The following is a 14,009-nucleotide window of genomic DNA, read 5'->3' as shown; positions in this document are numbered from 1 at the left end:
AATGACTAACTGTATAAGGTTCCACCGAGACTCGAACTCTCGGTTTTCTGAATTCCCTCCATGCTAAGTCTTTGGCTTTTCATGCACCAATTTGGACTTGCAGGCATGAAGTCTATCCAAGCACTCTACATAGGACCACCACAAATGTATAAGGTTCCACCGAGACTCGAACTCGGATTCCTGGATTCAAAGTCCAGAGTGCTGACCATTACACCATGAAACCCACAGCATAACTTGCTTGGGGTACTAGAGGGCTGGGATTTCCAACTTTATACCTATCAGATTGTTTTATTGGTGACGCAGCAAACCCTACGTAGTATTTGTGTCCCGGGATAGAAAACTTGAAGGGAAAAAGGGTGAAAACCACGACATTAGGTGAGAGTCGAACCCTTCAGGTTATAAGACTGACGCACTGCGCCAACGAAGACTAAAGCTCTTTCTACGTATGCTAATGTACGAGCTAGGTTTGTTTTTTTACCAAAAACTACTAGCAACATGGAGTATTAAGGTTTTTAGACAGATAAGTCAAATCAATTTTGGAAGAATTCCACACCCCGCTCCTCTAACTTGACAATTTAACCCACCTAGTGGTTTTACAGGAGCTATTATATCTACCTTTAATGTCTTCATGTGTCAATCTATGACAGCATGGTTTGATTTCTGTGGCCATTTCTCTTGTACCGTGAATACTTTTAATATTCATATGGTTTTGGATTGGCCTTTTAGCTATGATTGGCCGGCCAAAAGGATAAATGTAGTATTTAATGCGAAATGGACACATTCTGTGTTCTCCACTCACTTTAGCATTTGGGGGTTACAGGATTTTCTAAATTTCCTCCATGCCAAGTCTTTGGACGCACCAATTTGGACTTGCAGACAAGAAGTCTATCCAAGGACTCAACATAGGACCACCACAAATGTATAAGGTTCCACCGAGACTCGAACTCGGATTCCTGGATTCAAAGTCCAGAGTGCTGACCATTACACCATGGAACCCACAGCATACTCATCAGTCTATCCAAGGACTCAACATATGACCACCACAAATGACTAACTGTATTAGGTTCCACCGAGACTAGAACTCTCGGTTTTCTGAATTCCCTCCATGCCAGGTCTTTGGACGCACCAATTTGGACTTGCAGACAAGAAGTCTATCCAAGGACTCAACATAGGACCACCACAAATGTATAAGGTTCCACCGAGACTCGAACTCGGATTCCTGGATTCAAAGTCCAGAGTGCTGACCATTACACCATGGAACCCACAGCATACTTATCAGTTTATCCAAGGACTCAACATATGACCACCACAAATGACTAACTGTATAAGGTTCCACCGAGACTCGAACTCTCGGTTTTCTAAATTGCCTCCATGCCAAGTCTTTGGACGCACCAATTTGGACTTGCAGAGAAGAAGTCCATCCAAGGACTCAACATAGGACCACCACAAATGTATAAGGTTCCACCGAGACTCGAACTTGGATTCCTGGATTCAAAGTCCAGAGTGCTGACCATTACACCATGGAACCCACAGCATAACTCGCTTGGGGTACTAGAGGGCTGAGATTTCCAACTTTATACCTATCAGATTGTTTTATTGGTGACGCAGCAAACCCTACGTAGTATTTGTGTCCCGGGATAGAAAACTTGAAGGAAAAAAGGGTGAAAACCACGACATTAGGTGAGAGTCGAACCCTTCAGGTTATAAGACTGACGCACTGCGCCAACGAAGACTAAAGCTCTTTCTACGTATGCTAATGTACGAGCTAGGTTTGTTTTTTTACCAAAAACTACTAGCAACATGGAGTATTAAGGTTTTTAGACGGATAACTCAAATCAATTTTGGAAGAATTCCACACCCCGCTCCTCTAACTTGACAATTTAACCCACCTAGTGGTTTTACAGGAGCTATTATATCTACCTTTAATGTCTTCATGTGTCAATCTATGACAGCATGGTTTGATTTCTGTGGCCATTTCTCTTGTACCGTGAATACTTTTAATATTCATATGGTTTTGGATTGGCCTTTTAGCTATGATTGGCCGGCCAAAATGATAAATGTAGTATTTAATGCGAAATGGACAAATTCTGTGTTCTCCACTCACTTTAGCATTTGGGGGTTACAGGATTTTCTAAATTTCCTCCATGCCAAGTCTTTGGACGCACCAATTTGGACTTGCAGACAAGAAGTCTATCCAAGGACTCAACATAGGACCACCAAAAATGACTAACTGTATAAGGTTCCACCGAGACTCGAACTCGGATTCCTGGATTCAAAGTCCAGAGTGCTGACCATTACACCATGGAACCCACAGCATACTTATCAGTCTATCCAAGGACTCAACATATGACCACCACAAATGACTAACTGTATAAGGTTCCACCGAGACTCGAACTCTCGGTTTTCTAAATTGCCTCCATGCCAAGTCTTTGGACGCACCAATTTGGACTTGCAGAGAAGAAGTCCATCCAAGGACTCAACATAGGACCACCACAAATGTATAAGGTTCCACCGAGACTCGAACTCGGATTCCTGGATTCAAAGTCCAGAGTGCTGACCATTACACCATGGAACCCACAGCATACTCATCAGTCTATCCAAGGACTCAACATATGACCAGCACAAATGACTAACTGTATAAGGTTCCACCGAGACTAGAACTCTCGGTTTGCTGAATTCCCTCCATGCCAAGTCTTTGGACGCACCAATTTGGACTTGCAGACAAGAAGTCTATCCAAGGACTCAACATAGGACCACCACAAATGCTTAAGGTTCCACCGAGACTCGAACTCGGATTCCTGGATTCAAAGTCCAGAGTGCTGACCATTACACCATGGAACCCACAGGATACTCATCAGTCTATCCAAGGACTCAACATATGACCACCACAAATGACTAACTGTATAAGGTTCCACCGAGACTAGAACTCTCGGTTTGCTGAATTCCCTCCATGCCAAGTCTTTGGACGCACCAATTTGGACTTGCAGACAAGAGGTCTATCCAAGGACTCAACATAGGACCACCAAAAATGACTAACTGTATAAGGTTCCACCGAGACTCAAACTCGGATTCCTGGATTCAAAGTCCAGAGTGCTGACCATTACACCATGGAACCCACAGCATAACTCGCTTGGGGTACTAGAGGGCTGAGATTTCCAACTTTATACCTATCAGATTGTTTTATTGGTGACGCAGCAAACCCTACGTAGTATTTGTGTCCCGGGATAGAAAACTTGAAGGGAAAAAGGGTGAAAACCACGACATTAGGTGAGAGTCGAACCCTTCAGGTTAGAAGACTGACGCACTGCGCCAACGAAGACTAAAGCTCTTTCTACGTATGCTAATGTACGAGCTAGGTTTGTTTTTTTACCAAAAACTACTAGCAACATGGAGTATTAAGGTTTTTAGACGGATAACTCAAATCAATTTTGGAAGAATTCCACACCCCGCTCCTCTAACTTGACAATTTAACCCACCTAGTGGTTTTACAGGAGCTATTATATCTACCTTTAATGTCTTCATGTGTCAATCTATGACAGCATGGTTTGATTTCTGTTGCCATTTCTCTTGTACCGTGAATACTTTTAATATTCATATGGTTTGTATTGGCCTTTTAGCTATGATTGGCCGGCAAAAATGATAAATGTAGTATTTAATGCGAAATGGACACATTCTGTGTTCTCCACTCACTTTAGCATTTGGGGGTTACAGGGTTTTCTAAATTTCCTCCATGCCAAGTCTTTGGACGCACCAATTTGGACTTGCAGACAAGAAGTCTATCCAAGGACTCAACATAGGACCACCACAAATGTATAAGGTTCCACCGAGACTCGAACTCGGATACCTGGATTCAAAGTCCAGAGTGCTGACCATTACACCATGGAACCCACAGCATACTCATCAGTCTATCCAAGGACTCAACATATGACCACCACAAATGACTAACTGTATAAGGTTCCACCGAGACTAGAACTCTCGGTTTGCTGAATTCCCTCCATGCCAAGTCTTTGGACGCACCAATTTGGACTTGCAGACAAGAAGTCTATCCAAGGACTCAACATAGGACCACCACAAATGTATAAGGTTCCACCGAGACTCGAACTCGGATTCCTGGATTCAAAGTCCAGAGTGCTGACCATTACACCATGGAACCCACAGCATACTCATCAGTCTATCCAAGGACTCAACATATGACCACCACAAATGACTAACTGTATTAGGTTCCACCGAGACTAGAACTCTCGGTTTTCTGAATTCCCTCCATGCCAGGTCTTTGGACGCACCAATTTGGACTTGCAGACAAGAAGTCTATCCAAGGACTCAACATAGGACCACCACAAATGTATAAGGTTCCACCGAGACTCGAACTCGGATTCCTGGATTCAAAGTCCAGAGTCCTGACCATTACACCATGGAACCCACAGCATACTCATCAGTCTATCCAAGGACTCAACATATGACCACCACAAATGACTAACTGTATAAGGTTCCACCGAGACTCGAACTCTCGGTTTTCTGAATTCCCTCCATGCTAAGTCTTTGGCTTTTCATGCACCAATTTGGACTTGCAGGCATGAAGTCTATCCAAGCACTCTACATAGGACCACCACAAATGTATAAGGTTCCACCGAGACTCGAACTCGGATTCCTGGATTCAAAGTCCAGAGTGCTGACCATTACACCATGAAACCCACAGCATAACTTGCTTGGGGTACTAGAGGGCTGGGATTTCCAACTTTATACCTATCAGATTGTTTTATTGGTGACGCAGCAAACCCTACGTAGTATTTGTGTCCCGGGATAGAAAACTTGAAGGGAAAAAGGGTGAAAACCACGACATTAGGTGAGAGTCGAACCCTTCAGGTTATAAGACTGACGCACTGCGCCAACGAAGACTAAAGCTCTTTCTACGTATGCTAATGTACGAGCTAGGTTTGTTTTTTTACCAAAAACTACTAGCAACATGGAGTATTAAGGTTTTTAGACAGATAAGTCAAATCAATTTTGGAAGAATTCCACACCCCGCTCCTCTAACTTGACAATTTAACCCACCTAGTGGTTTTACAGGAGCTATTATATCTACCTTTAATGTCTTCATGTGTCAATCTATGACAGCATGGTTTGATTTCTGTGGCCATTTCTCTTGTACCGTGAATACTTTTAATATTCATATGGTTTTGGATTGGCCTTTTAGCTATGATTGGCCGGCCAAAAGGATAAATGTAGTATTTAATGCGAAATGGACACATTCTGTGTTCTCCACTCACTTTAGCATTTGGGGGTTACAGGATTTTCTAAATTTCCTCCATGCCAAGTCTTTGGATGCACCAATTTGGACTTGCAGACAAGAAGTCTATCCAAGGACTCAACATAGGACCACCACAAATGTATAAGGTTCCACCGAGACTCGAACTCGGATTCCTGGATTCAAAGTCCAGAGTGCTGACCATTACACCATGGAACCCACAGCATACTCATCAGTCTATCCAAGGACTCAACATATGACCACCACAAATGACTAACTGTATTAGGTTCCACCGAGACTAGAACTCTCGGTTTTCTGAATTCCCTCCATGCCAGGTCTTTGGACGCACCAATTTGGACTTGCAGACAAGAAGTCTATCCAAGGACTCAACATAGGACCACCACAAATGTATAAGGTTCCACCGAGACTCGAACTCGGATTCCTGGATTCAAAGTCCAGAGTGCTGACCATTACACCATGGAACCCACAGCATACTTATCAGTTTATCCAAGGACTCAACATATGACCACCACAAATGACTAACTGTATAAGGTTCCACCGAGACTCGAACTCTCGGTTTTCTAAATTGCCTCCATGCCAAGTCTTTGGACGCACCAATTTGGACTTGCAGAGAAGAAGTCCATCCAAGGACTCAACATAGGACCACCACAAATGTATAAGGTTCCACCGAGACTCGAACTCGGATTCCTGGATTCAAAGTCCAGAGTGCTGACCATTACACCATGGAACCCACAGCATAACTCGCTTGGGGTACTAGAGGGCTGAGATTTCCAACTTTATACCTATCAGATTGTTTTATTGGTGACGCAGCAAACCCTACGTAGTATTTGTGTCCCGGGATAGAAAACTTGAAGGAAAAAAGGGTGAAAACCACGACATTAGGTGAGAGTCGAACCCTTCAGGTTATAAGACTGACGCACTGCGCCAACGAAGACTAAAGCTCTTTCTACGTATGCTAATGTACGAGCTAGGTTTGTTTTTTTACCAAAAACTACTAGCAACATGGAGTATTAAGGTTTTTAGACGGATAACTCAAATCAATTTTGGAAGAATTCCACACCCCGCTCCTCTAACTTGACAATTTAACCCACCTAGTGGTTTTACAGGAGCTATTATATCTACCTTTAATGTCTTCATGTGTCAATCTATGACAGCATGGTTTGATTTCTGTGGCCATTTCTCTTGTACCGTGAATACTTTTAATATTCATATGGTTTTGGATTGGCCTTTTAGCTATGATTGGCCGGCCAAAATGATAAATGTAGTATTTAATGCGAAATGGACACATTCTGTGTTCTCCACTCACTTTAGCATTTGGGGGTTACAGGATTTTCTAAATTTCCTCCATGCCAAGTCTTTGGACGCACCAATTTGGACTTGCAGACAAGAAGTCTATCCAAGGACTCAACATAGGACCACCACAAATGTATAAGGTTCCACCGAGACTCAAACTCAGATTCCTGGATTCAAAGTCCAGAGTGCTGACCATTACACCATGGAACCCACAGCATACTCATCAGTCTATCCAAGGACTCAACATATGACCACCACAAATGACTAACTGTATAAGGTTCCAACGAGACTAGAACTCTCGGTTTTCTGAATTCCGTCCTTGCCAAGTCTTTGGACGCACCAATTTGGACTTGCAGACAAGAAGTCTATCCAAGGACTCAACATAGGACCACCATAAATGTATAAGGTTCCACCGAGACTCGAACTCGGATTCCTGGATTCAAAGTCCAGAGTGCTGACCATTACACCATGGAACCCACAGCATACTCGTCAGTCTATCCAAGGACTCAACATATGACCACCACAAATGACTAACTGTATTAGGTTCCACCGAGACTAGAACTCTCGGTTTTCTGAATTCCCTCCATGCCAGGTCTTTGGACGCACCAATTTGGACTTGCAGACAAGAAGTCTATCCAAGGACTCAACATAGGACCACCACAAATGTATAAGGTTCCACCGAGACTCGAACTCGGATTCCTGGATTCAAAGTCCAGAGTGCTGACCATTACACCATGGAACCCACAGCATACTTATCAGTCTATCCAAGGACTCAACATATGACCACCACAAATGACTAACTGTATAAGGTTCCAACGAGACTCGAACTCTCGGTTTTCTGAATTCCCTCCATGCTAAGTCTTTGGCTTTTCATGCACCAATTTGGACTTGCAGGCATGAAGTCTATCCAAGCACTCTACATAGGACCACCACAAATGTATAAGGTTCCACCGAGACTCGAACTCGGATTCCTGGATTCAAAGTCCAGAGTGCTGACCATTACACCATGGAACCCACAGCATACTTATCAGTCTATCCAAGGACTCAACATATGACCACCCCAAATGACTAACTGTATAAGGTTCCACCGAGACTCGAACTCTCGGTTTTCTGAATTGCCTCCATGCTAAGTCTTTGGCTTTTCATGCACCAATTTGGACTTGCAGGCATGAAGTCTATCCAAGGACTCAACATAGGACCACCACAAATGTATAAGGTTCCACCGAGACTCGAACTCGGATTCCTGGATTCAAAGTCCAGAGTGCTGACCATTACACCATGGAACCCACAGCATACTTATCAGTCTATCCAAGGACTCAACATATGACCACCCCAAATGACTAACTGTATAAGGTTCCACCGAGACTCGAACTCTCGGTTTTCTAAATTGCCTCCATGCCAAGTCTTTGGCTTTTCATGCACCAATTTGGACTTGCAGGCATGAAGTCTATCCAAGCACTCTACATAGGACCACCACAAATGTATAAGGTTCCACCGAGACTAGAACTCTCGGTTTGCTGAATTCCCTCCATGCCAAGTCTTTGGACGCACCAATTTGGACTTGCAGACAAGAGGTCTATCCAAGGACTCAACATAGGACCACCAAAAATGACTAACTGTATAAGGTTCCACCGAGACTCGAACTCGGATTCCTGGATTCAAAGTCCAGAGTGCTGACCATTACACCATGGAACCCACAGCATAACTTGCTTGGGGTACTAGAGGGCTGAGATTTCCAACTTTATACCCATCAGATTGTTTTATTGGTGACGCAGCAAACCCTACGTAGTATTTGTGTCCCGGGATAGAAAACTTGAAGGGAAAAAGGGTGAAAACCACGACATTAGGTGAGAGTCGAACCCTTCAGGTTATAAGACTGACGCACTGCGCCAACGACGACTAAACTCTTTCTACGTATGCTAATGTACGAGCTAGGTTTGTTTTTTTACCAAAAACTACTAGCAACATGGAGTATTAAGGTTTTTAGACGGATAACTCAAATCAATTTTGGAAGAACTCCACACCCCGCTCCTCTAACTTGACAATTTAACCCACCTAGTGGTTTTACAGGAGCTATTATATCTACCTTTAATGTCTTCATGTGTCAATCTATGACAGCATGGTTTGATTTCTGTGGCCATTTCTCTTGTACCGTGAATACTTTTAATATTCATATGGTTTTGGATTGGCCTTTTAGCTATGATTGGCCGGCCAAAATGATAAATGTAGTATTTAATGCGAAATGGACACATTCTGTGTTCTCCACTCACTTTAGCATTTGGGGGTTACAGGATTTTCTAAATTTCCTCCATGCCAAGTCTTTGGACGCACCAATTTGGACTTGCAGACAAGAAGTCTATCCAAGGACTCAACATAGGACCACCACAAATGTATAAGGTTCCACCGAGACTCAAACTCAGATTCCTGGATTCAAAGTCCAGAGTGCTGACCATTACACCATGGAACCCACAGCATACTCATCAGTCTATCCAAGGACTCAACATATGACCACCACAAATGACTAACTGTATAAGGTTCCAACGAGACTAGAACTCTCGGTTTTCTGAATTCCGTCCTTGCCAAGTCTTTGGACGCACCAATTTGGACTTGCAGACAAGAAGTCTATCCAAGGACTCAACATAGGACCACCATAAATGTATAAGGTTCCACCGAGACTCGAACTCGGATTCCTGGATTCAAAGTCCAGAGTGCTGACCATTACACCATGGAACCCACAGCATACTCGTCAGTCTATCCAAGGACTCAACATATGACCACCACAAATGACTAACTGTATTAGGTTCCACCGAGACTAGAACTCTCGGTTTTCTGAATTCCCTCCATGCCAGGTCTTTGGACGCACCAATTTGGACTTGCAGACAAGAAGTCTATCCAAGGACTCAACATAGGACCACCACAAATGTATAAGGTTCCACCGAGACTCGAACTCGGATTCCTGGATTCAAAGTCCAGAGTGCTGACCATTACACCATGGAACCCACAGCATACTTATCAGTCTATCCAAGGACTCAACATATGACCACCACAAATGACTAACTGTATAAGGTTCCAACGAGACTAGAACTCTCGGTTTTCTGAATTCCGTCCTTGCCAAGTCTTTGGACGCACCAATTTGGACTTGCAGACAAGAAGTCTATCCAAGGACTCAACATAGGACCACCATAAATGTATAAGGTTCCACCGAGACTCGAACTCGGATTCCTGGATTCAAAGTCCAGAGTGCTGACCATTACACCATGGAACCCACAGCATACTCGTCAGTCTATCCAAGGACTCAACATATGACCACCACAAATGACTAACTGTATTAGGTTCCACCGAGACTAGAACTCTCGGTTTTCTGAATTCCCTCCATGCCAGGTCTTTGGACGCACCAATTTGGACTTGCAGACAAGAAGTCTATCCAAGGACTCAACATAGGACCACCACAAATGTATAAGGTTCCACCGAGACTCGAACTCGGATTCCTGGATTCAAAGTCCAGAGTGCTGACCATTACACCATGGAACCCACAGCATACTTATCAGTCTATCCAAGGACTCAACATATGACCACCACAAATGACTAACTGTTTAAGGTTCCACCGAGACTAGAACTCTCGGTTTTCTGAATTGCCTCCATGCCAAGTCTTTGGACGCACCAATTTGGACTTGCAGACAAGAAGTCTATCCAAGGACTCAACATAGGACCACCAAAAATGACTAACTGTATAAGGTTCCACCGAGACTCGAACTCGGATTCCTGGATTCAAAGTCCAGAGTGCTGACCATTACACCATGGAACCCACAGCATAACTTGCTTGGGGTACTAGAGGGCTGAGATTTCCAACTTTATACCTATCAGATTGTTTCATTGGTGACGCAGCAAACCCTACGTAGTATTTGTGTCCCGGGATAGAAAACTTGAAGGGAAAAAGGGTGAAAACCACGACATTAGGTGAGAGTCGAACCCTTCAGGTTATAAGACTGACGCACTGCGCCAACGAAGACTAAAGCTCTTTCTACGTATGCTAATGTACGAGCTAGGTTTGTTTTTTTTACCAAAAACTACTAGCAACATGGAGTATTAAGGTTTTTAGACGGATAAGTCAAATCAATTTTGGAAGAATTCCACACCCCGCTCCTCTAACTTGACAATTTAACCCACCTAGTGGTTTTACAGGAGCTATTATATCTACCTTTAATGTCTTCATGTGTCAATCTATGACAGCATGGTTTGATTTCTGTGGCCATTTCTCTTGTACCGTGAATACTTTTAATATTCATATGGTTTTGGATTGGCCTTTTAGCTATGATTGGCCGGCCAAAATGATAAATGTAGTATTTAATGCAAAATGGACACATTCTGTGTTCTCCACTCACTTTAGCATTTGGGGGTTACAGGATTTTCTAAATTCCCTCCATGCCAAGTCTTTGGACGCACCAATTTGGACTTGCAGACAAGAAGTCTATCCAAGGACTCAACATAGGACCACCACAAATGTATAAGGTTCCACCGAGACTCGAACTCGGATTCCTGGATTCAAAGTCCAGAGTGCTGACCATTACACCATGGAACCCACAGCATACTCATCAGTCTATCAAAGGACTCAACATATGACCACCACAAATGACTAACTGTATAAGGTTCCACCGAGACTAGAACTCTCGGTTTGCTGAATTCCCTCCATGCCAAGTCTTTGGACGCACCAATTTGGACTTGCAGACAAGAAGTCTATCCAAGGACTCAACATAGGACCACCACAAATGTATGAGGTTCCACCGAGACTCGAACTCGGATTCCTGGATTCAAAGTCCAGAGTGCTGACCATTACACCATGGAACCCACAGCATACTTATCAGTCTATCCAAGGACTTAACATATGACCACCACAAATGACTAACTGTATAAGGTTCCACCGAGACTCGAACTCTCGGTTTTCTGAATTCCCTCCATGCTAAGTCTTTGGCTTTTCATGCACCAATTTGGACTTGCAGGCATGAAGTCTATCCAAGCACTCTACATAGGACCACCACAAATGTATAAGGTTCCACCGAGACTAGAACTCTCGGTTTGCTGAATTCCCTCCATGCCAAGTCTTTGGACGCACCAATTTGGACTTGCAGACAAGAGGTCTATCCAAGGACTCAACATAGGACCACCAAAAATGACTAACTGTATAAGGTTCCACCGAGACTCGAACTCGGATTCCTGGATTCAAAGTCGAGAGTGCTGACCATTACACCATGGAACCCACAGCATAACTCGCTTGGGGTACTAGAGGGCTGAGATTTCCAACTTTATACCTATCAGATTGTTTTATTGGTGACGCAGCAAACCCTACGTAGTATTTGTGTCCCGGGATAGAAAACTTGAAGGGAAAAAGGGTGAAAACCACGACATTAGGTGAGAGTGGAACCCTTCAGGTTATAAGACTGACGCACTGCGCCAACGAAGACTAAAGCTCTTTCTACGTATGCTAATGTACGAGCTAGGTTTGTTTTTTTACCAAAAACTACTAGCAACATGGAGTATTAAGGTTTTTAGACGGATAACTCAAATCAATTTTGGAAGAATTCCACACCCCGCTCCTCTAACTTGACAATTTAACCCACCTAGTGGTTTTACAGGAGCTATTATATCTACCTTTAATGTCTTCATGTGTCAATCTATGACAGCATGGTTTGATTTCTGTGGCCATTTCTCTTGTACCGTGAATACTTTTAATATTCATATGGTTTTGGATTGGCCTTTTAGCTATGATTGGCCGGCCAAAATGATAAATGTAGTATTTAATGCGAAATGGACACATTCTGTGTTCTCCACTCACTTTAGCATTTGGGGGTTACAGGATTTTCTAAATTTCCTCCATGCCAAGTCTTTGGACGCACCAATTTGGACTTGCAGACAAGAAGTCTATCCAAGGACTCAACATAGGACCACCAAAAATGACTAACTGTATAAGGCTCCACCGAGACTCGAACTCGGATTCCTGGATTCAAAGTCCAGAGTGCTGACCATTACACCATGGAACCCACAGCATAACTTGCTTGGGGTACTAGAGGGCTGAGATTTCCAACTTTATACCCATCAGATTGTTTTATTGGTGACGCAGCAAACCCTACGTAGTATTTGTGTCCCGGGATAGAAAACTTGAAGGGAAAAAGGGTGAAAACCACGACATTAGGTGAGAGTCGAACCCTTCAGGTTATAAGACTGACGCACTGCGCCAACGAAGACTAAAGCTCTTTCTACGTATGCTAATGTACGAGCTAGGTTTGTTTTTTGACCAAAAACTACTAGCAACATGGAGTATTAAGGTTTTTAGACGGATAACTCAAATCAATTTTGGAAGAATTCCACACCCCGCTCCTCTAACTTGACAATTTAACCCACCTTGTGGTTTTACAGGAGCTATTATATCTACCTTTAATGTCTTCATGTGTCAATCTATGACAGCATGGTTTGATTTCTGTGGCCATTTCTCTTGTACCGTGAATACTTTTAATATTCATATGGTTTTGGATTGGCCTTTTAGCTATGATTGGCCGGCCAAAATGATAAATGTAGTATTTAATGCGAAATGGACACATTCTGTGTTCTCCACTCACTTTAGCATTTGGGGGTTACAGGATTTTCTAAATTCCCTCCATGCCAAGTCTTTGGACGCACCAATTTGGACTTGCAGACAAGAAGTCTATCCAAGGACTCAACATAGGACCACCACAAATGTATAAGGTTCCACCGAGACTCGAACTCGGATTCCTGGATTCAAAGTCCAGAGTGCTGACCATTACACCATGGAACCCACAGCATACTCATCAGTCTATCCAAGGACTCAACATATGACCACCACAAATGACTAACTGTATAAGGTTCCACCGAGACTAGAACTCTCGGTTTGCTGAATTCCCTCCATGCCAAGTCTTTGGACGCACCAATTTGGACTTGCAGACAAGAGGTCTATCCAAGGACTCAACATAGGACCACCAAAAATGACTAACTGTATAAGGTTCCACCGAGACTCGAACTCGGATTCCTGGATTCAAAGTCCAGAGTGCTGACCATTACACCATGGAACCCACAGCATAACTCGCTTGGGGTACTAGAGGGCTGAGATTTCCAACTTTATACCTATCAGATTGTTTTATTGGTGACGCAGCAAACCCTACGTAGTATTTGTGTCCCGGGATAGAAAACTTGAAGGGAAAAGGGTGAAAACCACGACATTAGGTGAGAGTCGAACCCTTCAGGTTATAAGACTGACGCACTGCGCCAACGAAGACTAAAGCTCTTTCTACGTATGCTAATGTACGAGCTAGGTTTGTTTTTTTACCAAAAACTACTAGCAACATGGAGTATTAAGGTTTTTAGACGGATAAGTCAAATCAATTTTGGAAGAATTCCACAACCCGCTCCTCTAACTTGACAATTTAACCCACCTAGTGGT

The 14,009-nt window shown here is 43.4% G+C and overlaps 33 non-coding genes across 33 annotated transcripts; all 33 read right to left on the bottom strand.

Moving 5' to 3' along the window:
• Window positions 1-151: 151 nt before the first annotated feature.
• Window positions 152-223, bottom strand: trnaq-uug (transfer RNA glutamine (anticodon UUG)). The gene has a single exon. It is a non-coding gene; the product is annotated as a tRNA-Gln (tRNA).
• Window positions 224-924: 701 nt separating this feature from the next.
• Window positions 925-996, bottom strand: trnaq-uug (transfer RNA glutamine (anticodon UUG)). Its single transcript has one exon. It is a non-coding gene; the product is annotated as a tRNA-Gln (tRNA).
• A 194-nt stretch (window positions 997-1,190) lies between these two features.
• trnaq-uug (transfer RNA glutamine (anticodon UUG)) lies at window positions 1,191-1,262 on the bottom strand. The gene has a single exon. It is a non-coding gene; the product is annotated as a tRNA-Gln (tRNA).
• Window positions 1,263-1,456: 194 nt separating this feature from the next.
• On the bottom strand, window positions 1,457-1,528 carry trnaq-uug (transfer RNA glutamine (anticodon UUG)). The gene has a single exon. It is a non-coding gene; the product is annotated as a tRNA-Gln (tRNA).
• Window positions 1,529-2,237: 709 nt separating this feature from the next.
• On the bottom strand, window positions 2,238-2,309 carry trnaq-uug (transfer RNA glutamine (anticodon UUG)). Its single transcript has one exon. It is a non-coding gene; the product is annotated as a tRNA-Gln (tRNA).
• Window positions 2,310-2,503: 194 nt separating this feature from the next.
• On the bottom strand, window positions 2,504-2,575 carry trnaq-uug (transfer RNA glutamine (anticodon UUG)). Its single transcript has one exon. It is a non-coding gene; the product is annotated as a tRNA-Gln (tRNA).
• A 194-nt stretch (window positions 2,576-2,769) lies between these two features.
• trnaq-uug (transfer RNA glutamine (anticodon UUG)) lies at window positions 2,770-2,841 on the bottom strand. The gene has a single exon. It is a non-coding gene; the product is annotated as a tRNA-Gln (tRNA).
• A 202-nt stretch (window positions 2,842-3,043) lies between these two features.
• On the bottom strand, window positions 3,044-3,115 carry trnaq-uug (transfer RNA glutamine (anticodon UUG)). The gene has a single exon. It is a non-coding gene; the product is annotated as a tRNA-Gln (tRNA).
• Window positions 3,116-3,815: 700 nt separating this feature from the next.
• Window positions 3,816-3,887, bottom strand: trnaq-uug (transfer RNA glutamine (anticodon UUG)). Its single transcript has one exon. It is a non-coding gene; the product is annotated as a tRNA-Gln (tRNA).
• A 194-nt stretch (window positions 3,888-4,081) lies between these two features.
• trnaq-uug (transfer RNA glutamine (anticodon UUG)) lies at window positions 4,082-4,153 on the bottom strand. The gene has a single exon. It is a non-coding gene; the product is annotated as a tRNA-Gln (tRNA).
• Window positions 4,154-4,347: 194 nt separating this feature from the next.
• On the bottom strand, window positions 4,348-4,419 carry trnaq-uug (transfer RNA glutamine (anticodon UUG)). Its single transcript has one exon. It is a non-coding gene; the product is annotated as a tRNA-Gln (tRNA).
• A 200-nt stretch (window positions 4,420-4,619) lies between these two features.
• trnaq-uug (transfer RNA glutamine (anticodon UUG)) lies at window positions 4,620-4,691 on the bottom strand. The gene has a single exon. It is a non-coding gene; the product is annotated as a tRNA-Gln (tRNA).
• Window positions 4,692-5,392: 701 nt separating this feature from the next.
• On the bottom strand, window positions 5,393-5,464 carry trnaq-uug (transfer RNA glutamine (anticodon UUG)). Its single transcript has one exon. It is a non-coding gene; the product is annotated as a tRNA-Gln (tRNA).
• Window positions 5,465-5,658: 194 nt separating this feature from the next.
• trnaq-uug (transfer RNA glutamine (anticodon UUG)) lies at window positions 5,659-5,730 on the bottom strand. Its single transcript has one exon. It is a non-coding gene; the product is annotated as a tRNA-Gln (tRNA).
• Window positions 5,731-5,924: 194 nt separating this feature from the next.
• trnaq-uug (transfer RNA glutamine (anticodon UUG)) lies at window positions 5,925-5,996 on the bottom strand. Its single transcript has one exon. It is a non-coding gene; the product is annotated as a tRNA-Gln (tRNA).
• A 701-nt stretch (window positions 5,997-6,697) lies between these two features.
• trnaq-uug (transfer RNA glutamine (anticodon UUG)) lies at window positions 6,698-6,769 on the bottom strand. The gene has a single exon. It is a non-coding gene; the product is annotated as a tRNA-Gln (tRNA).
• Window positions 6,770-6,963: 194 nt separating this feature from the next.
• Window positions 6,964-7,035, bottom strand: trnaq-uug (transfer RNA glutamine (anticodon UUG)). The gene has a single exon. It is a non-coding gene; the product is annotated as a tRNA-Gln (tRNA).
• A 194-nt stretch (window positions 7,036-7,229) lies between these two features.
• On the bottom strand, window positions 7,230-7,301 carry trnaq-uug (transfer RNA glutamine (anticodon UUG)). Its single transcript has one exon. It is a non-coding gene; the product is annotated as a tRNA-Gln (tRNA).
• Window positions 7,302-7,501: 200 nt separating this feature from the next.
• Window positions 7,502-7,573, bottom strand: trnaq-uug (transfer RNA glutamine (anticodon UUG)). Its single transcript has one exon. It is a non-coding gene; the product is annotated as a tRNA-Gln (tRNA).
• A 200-nt stretch (window positions 7,574-7,773) lies between these two features.
• trnaq-uug (transfer RNA glutamine (anticodon UUG)) lies at window positions 7,774-7,845 on the bottom strand. Its single transcript has one exon. It is a non-coding gene; the product is annotated as a tRNA-Gln (tRNA).
• Window positions 7,846-8,182: 337 nt separating this feature from the next.
• trnaq-uug (transfer RNA glutamine (anticodon UUG)) lies at window positions 8,183-8,254 on the bottom strand. The gene has a single exon. It is a non-coding gene; the product is annotated as a tRNA-Gln (tRNA).
• Window positions 8,255-8,954: 700 nt separating this feature from the next.
• trnaq-uug (transfer RNA glutamine (anticodon UUG)) lies at window positions 8,955-9,026 on the bottom strand. The gene has a single exon. It is a non-coding gene; the product is annotated as a tRNA-Gln (tRNA).
• Window positions 9,027-9,220: 194 nt separating this feature from the next.
• On the bottom strand, window positions 9,221-9,292 carry trnaq-uug (transfer RNA glutamine (anticodon UUG)). Its single transcript has one exon. It is a non-coding gene; the product is annotated as a tRNA-Gln (tRNA).
• A 194-nt stretch (window positions 9,293-9,486) lies between these two features.
• Window positions 9,487-9,558, bottom strand: trnaq-uug (transfer RNA glutamine (anticodon UUG)). Its single transcript has one exon. It is a non-coding gene; the product is annotated as a tRNA-Gln (tRNA).
• A 194-nt stretch (window positions 9,559-9,752) lies between these two features.
• trnaq-uug (transfer RNA glutamine (anticodon UUG)) lies at window positions 9,753-9,824 on the bottom strand. Its single transcript has one exon. It is a non-coding gene; the product is annotated as a tRNA-Gln (tRNA).
• A 194-nt stretch (window positions 9,825-10,018) lies between these two features.
• trnaq-uug (transfer RNA glutamine (anticodon UUG)) lies at window positions 10,019-10,090 on the bottom strand. The gene has a single exon. It is a non-coding gene; the product is annotated as a tRNA-Gln (tRNA).
• Window positions 10,091-10,292: 202 nt separating this feature from the next.
• On the bottom strand, window positions 10,293-10,364 carry trnaq-uug (transfer RNA glutamine (anticodon UUG)). Its single transcript has one exon. It is a non-coding gene; the product is annotated as a tRNA-Gln (tRNA).
• A 702-nt stretch (window positions 10,365-11,066) lies between these two features.
• trnaq-uug (transfer RNA glutamine (anticodon UUG)) lies at window positions 11,067-11,138 on the bottom strand. The gene has a single exon. It is a non-coding gene; the product is annotated as a tRNA-Gln (tRNA).
• Window positions 11,139-11,332: 194 nt separating this feature from the next.
• On the bottom strand, window positions 11,333-11,404 carry trnaq-uug (transfer RNA glutamine (anticodon UUG)). The gene has a single exon. It is a non-coding gene; the product is annotated as a tRNA-Gln (tRNA).
• A 337-nt stretch (window positions 11,405-11,741) lies between these two features.
• trnaq-uug (transfer RNA glutamine (anticodon UUG)) lies at window positions 11,742-11,813 on the bottom strand. Its single transcript has one exon. It is a non-coding gene; the product is annotated as a tRNA-Gln (tRNA).
• Window positions 11,814-12,522: 709 nt separating this feature from the next.
• Window positions 12,523-12,594, bottom strand: trnaq-uug (transfer RNA glutamine (anticodon UUG)). The gene has a single exon. It is a non-coding gene; the product is annotated as a tRNA-Gln (tRNA).
• A 701-nt stretch (window positions 12,595-13,295) lies between these two features.
• trnaq-uug (transfer RNA glutamine (anticodon UUG)) lies at window positions 13,296-13,367 on the bottom strand. Its single transcript has one exon. It is a non-coding gene; the product is annotated as a tRNA-Gln (tRNA).
• A 202-nt stretch (window positions 13,368-13,569) lies between these two features.
• Window positions 13,570-13,641, bottom strand: trnaq-uug (transfer RNA glutamine (anticodon UUG)). The gene has a single exon. It is a non-coding gene; the product is annotated as a tRNA-Gln (tRNA).
• Between the last annotated feature and the right edge of the window lie 368 nt (window positions 13,642-14,009).

This window comes from Pungitius pungitius, chromosome 6 (assembly GCF_949316345.1).
Source record: "Pungitius pungitius chromosome 6, fPunPun2.1, whole genome shotgun sequence".
NCBI lineage: Eukaryota > Metazoa > Chordata > Actinopteri > Perciformes > Gasterosteidae > Pungitius > Pungitius pungitius.
This window is presented reverse-complemented; position numbering and strand designations above follow the sequence as displayed.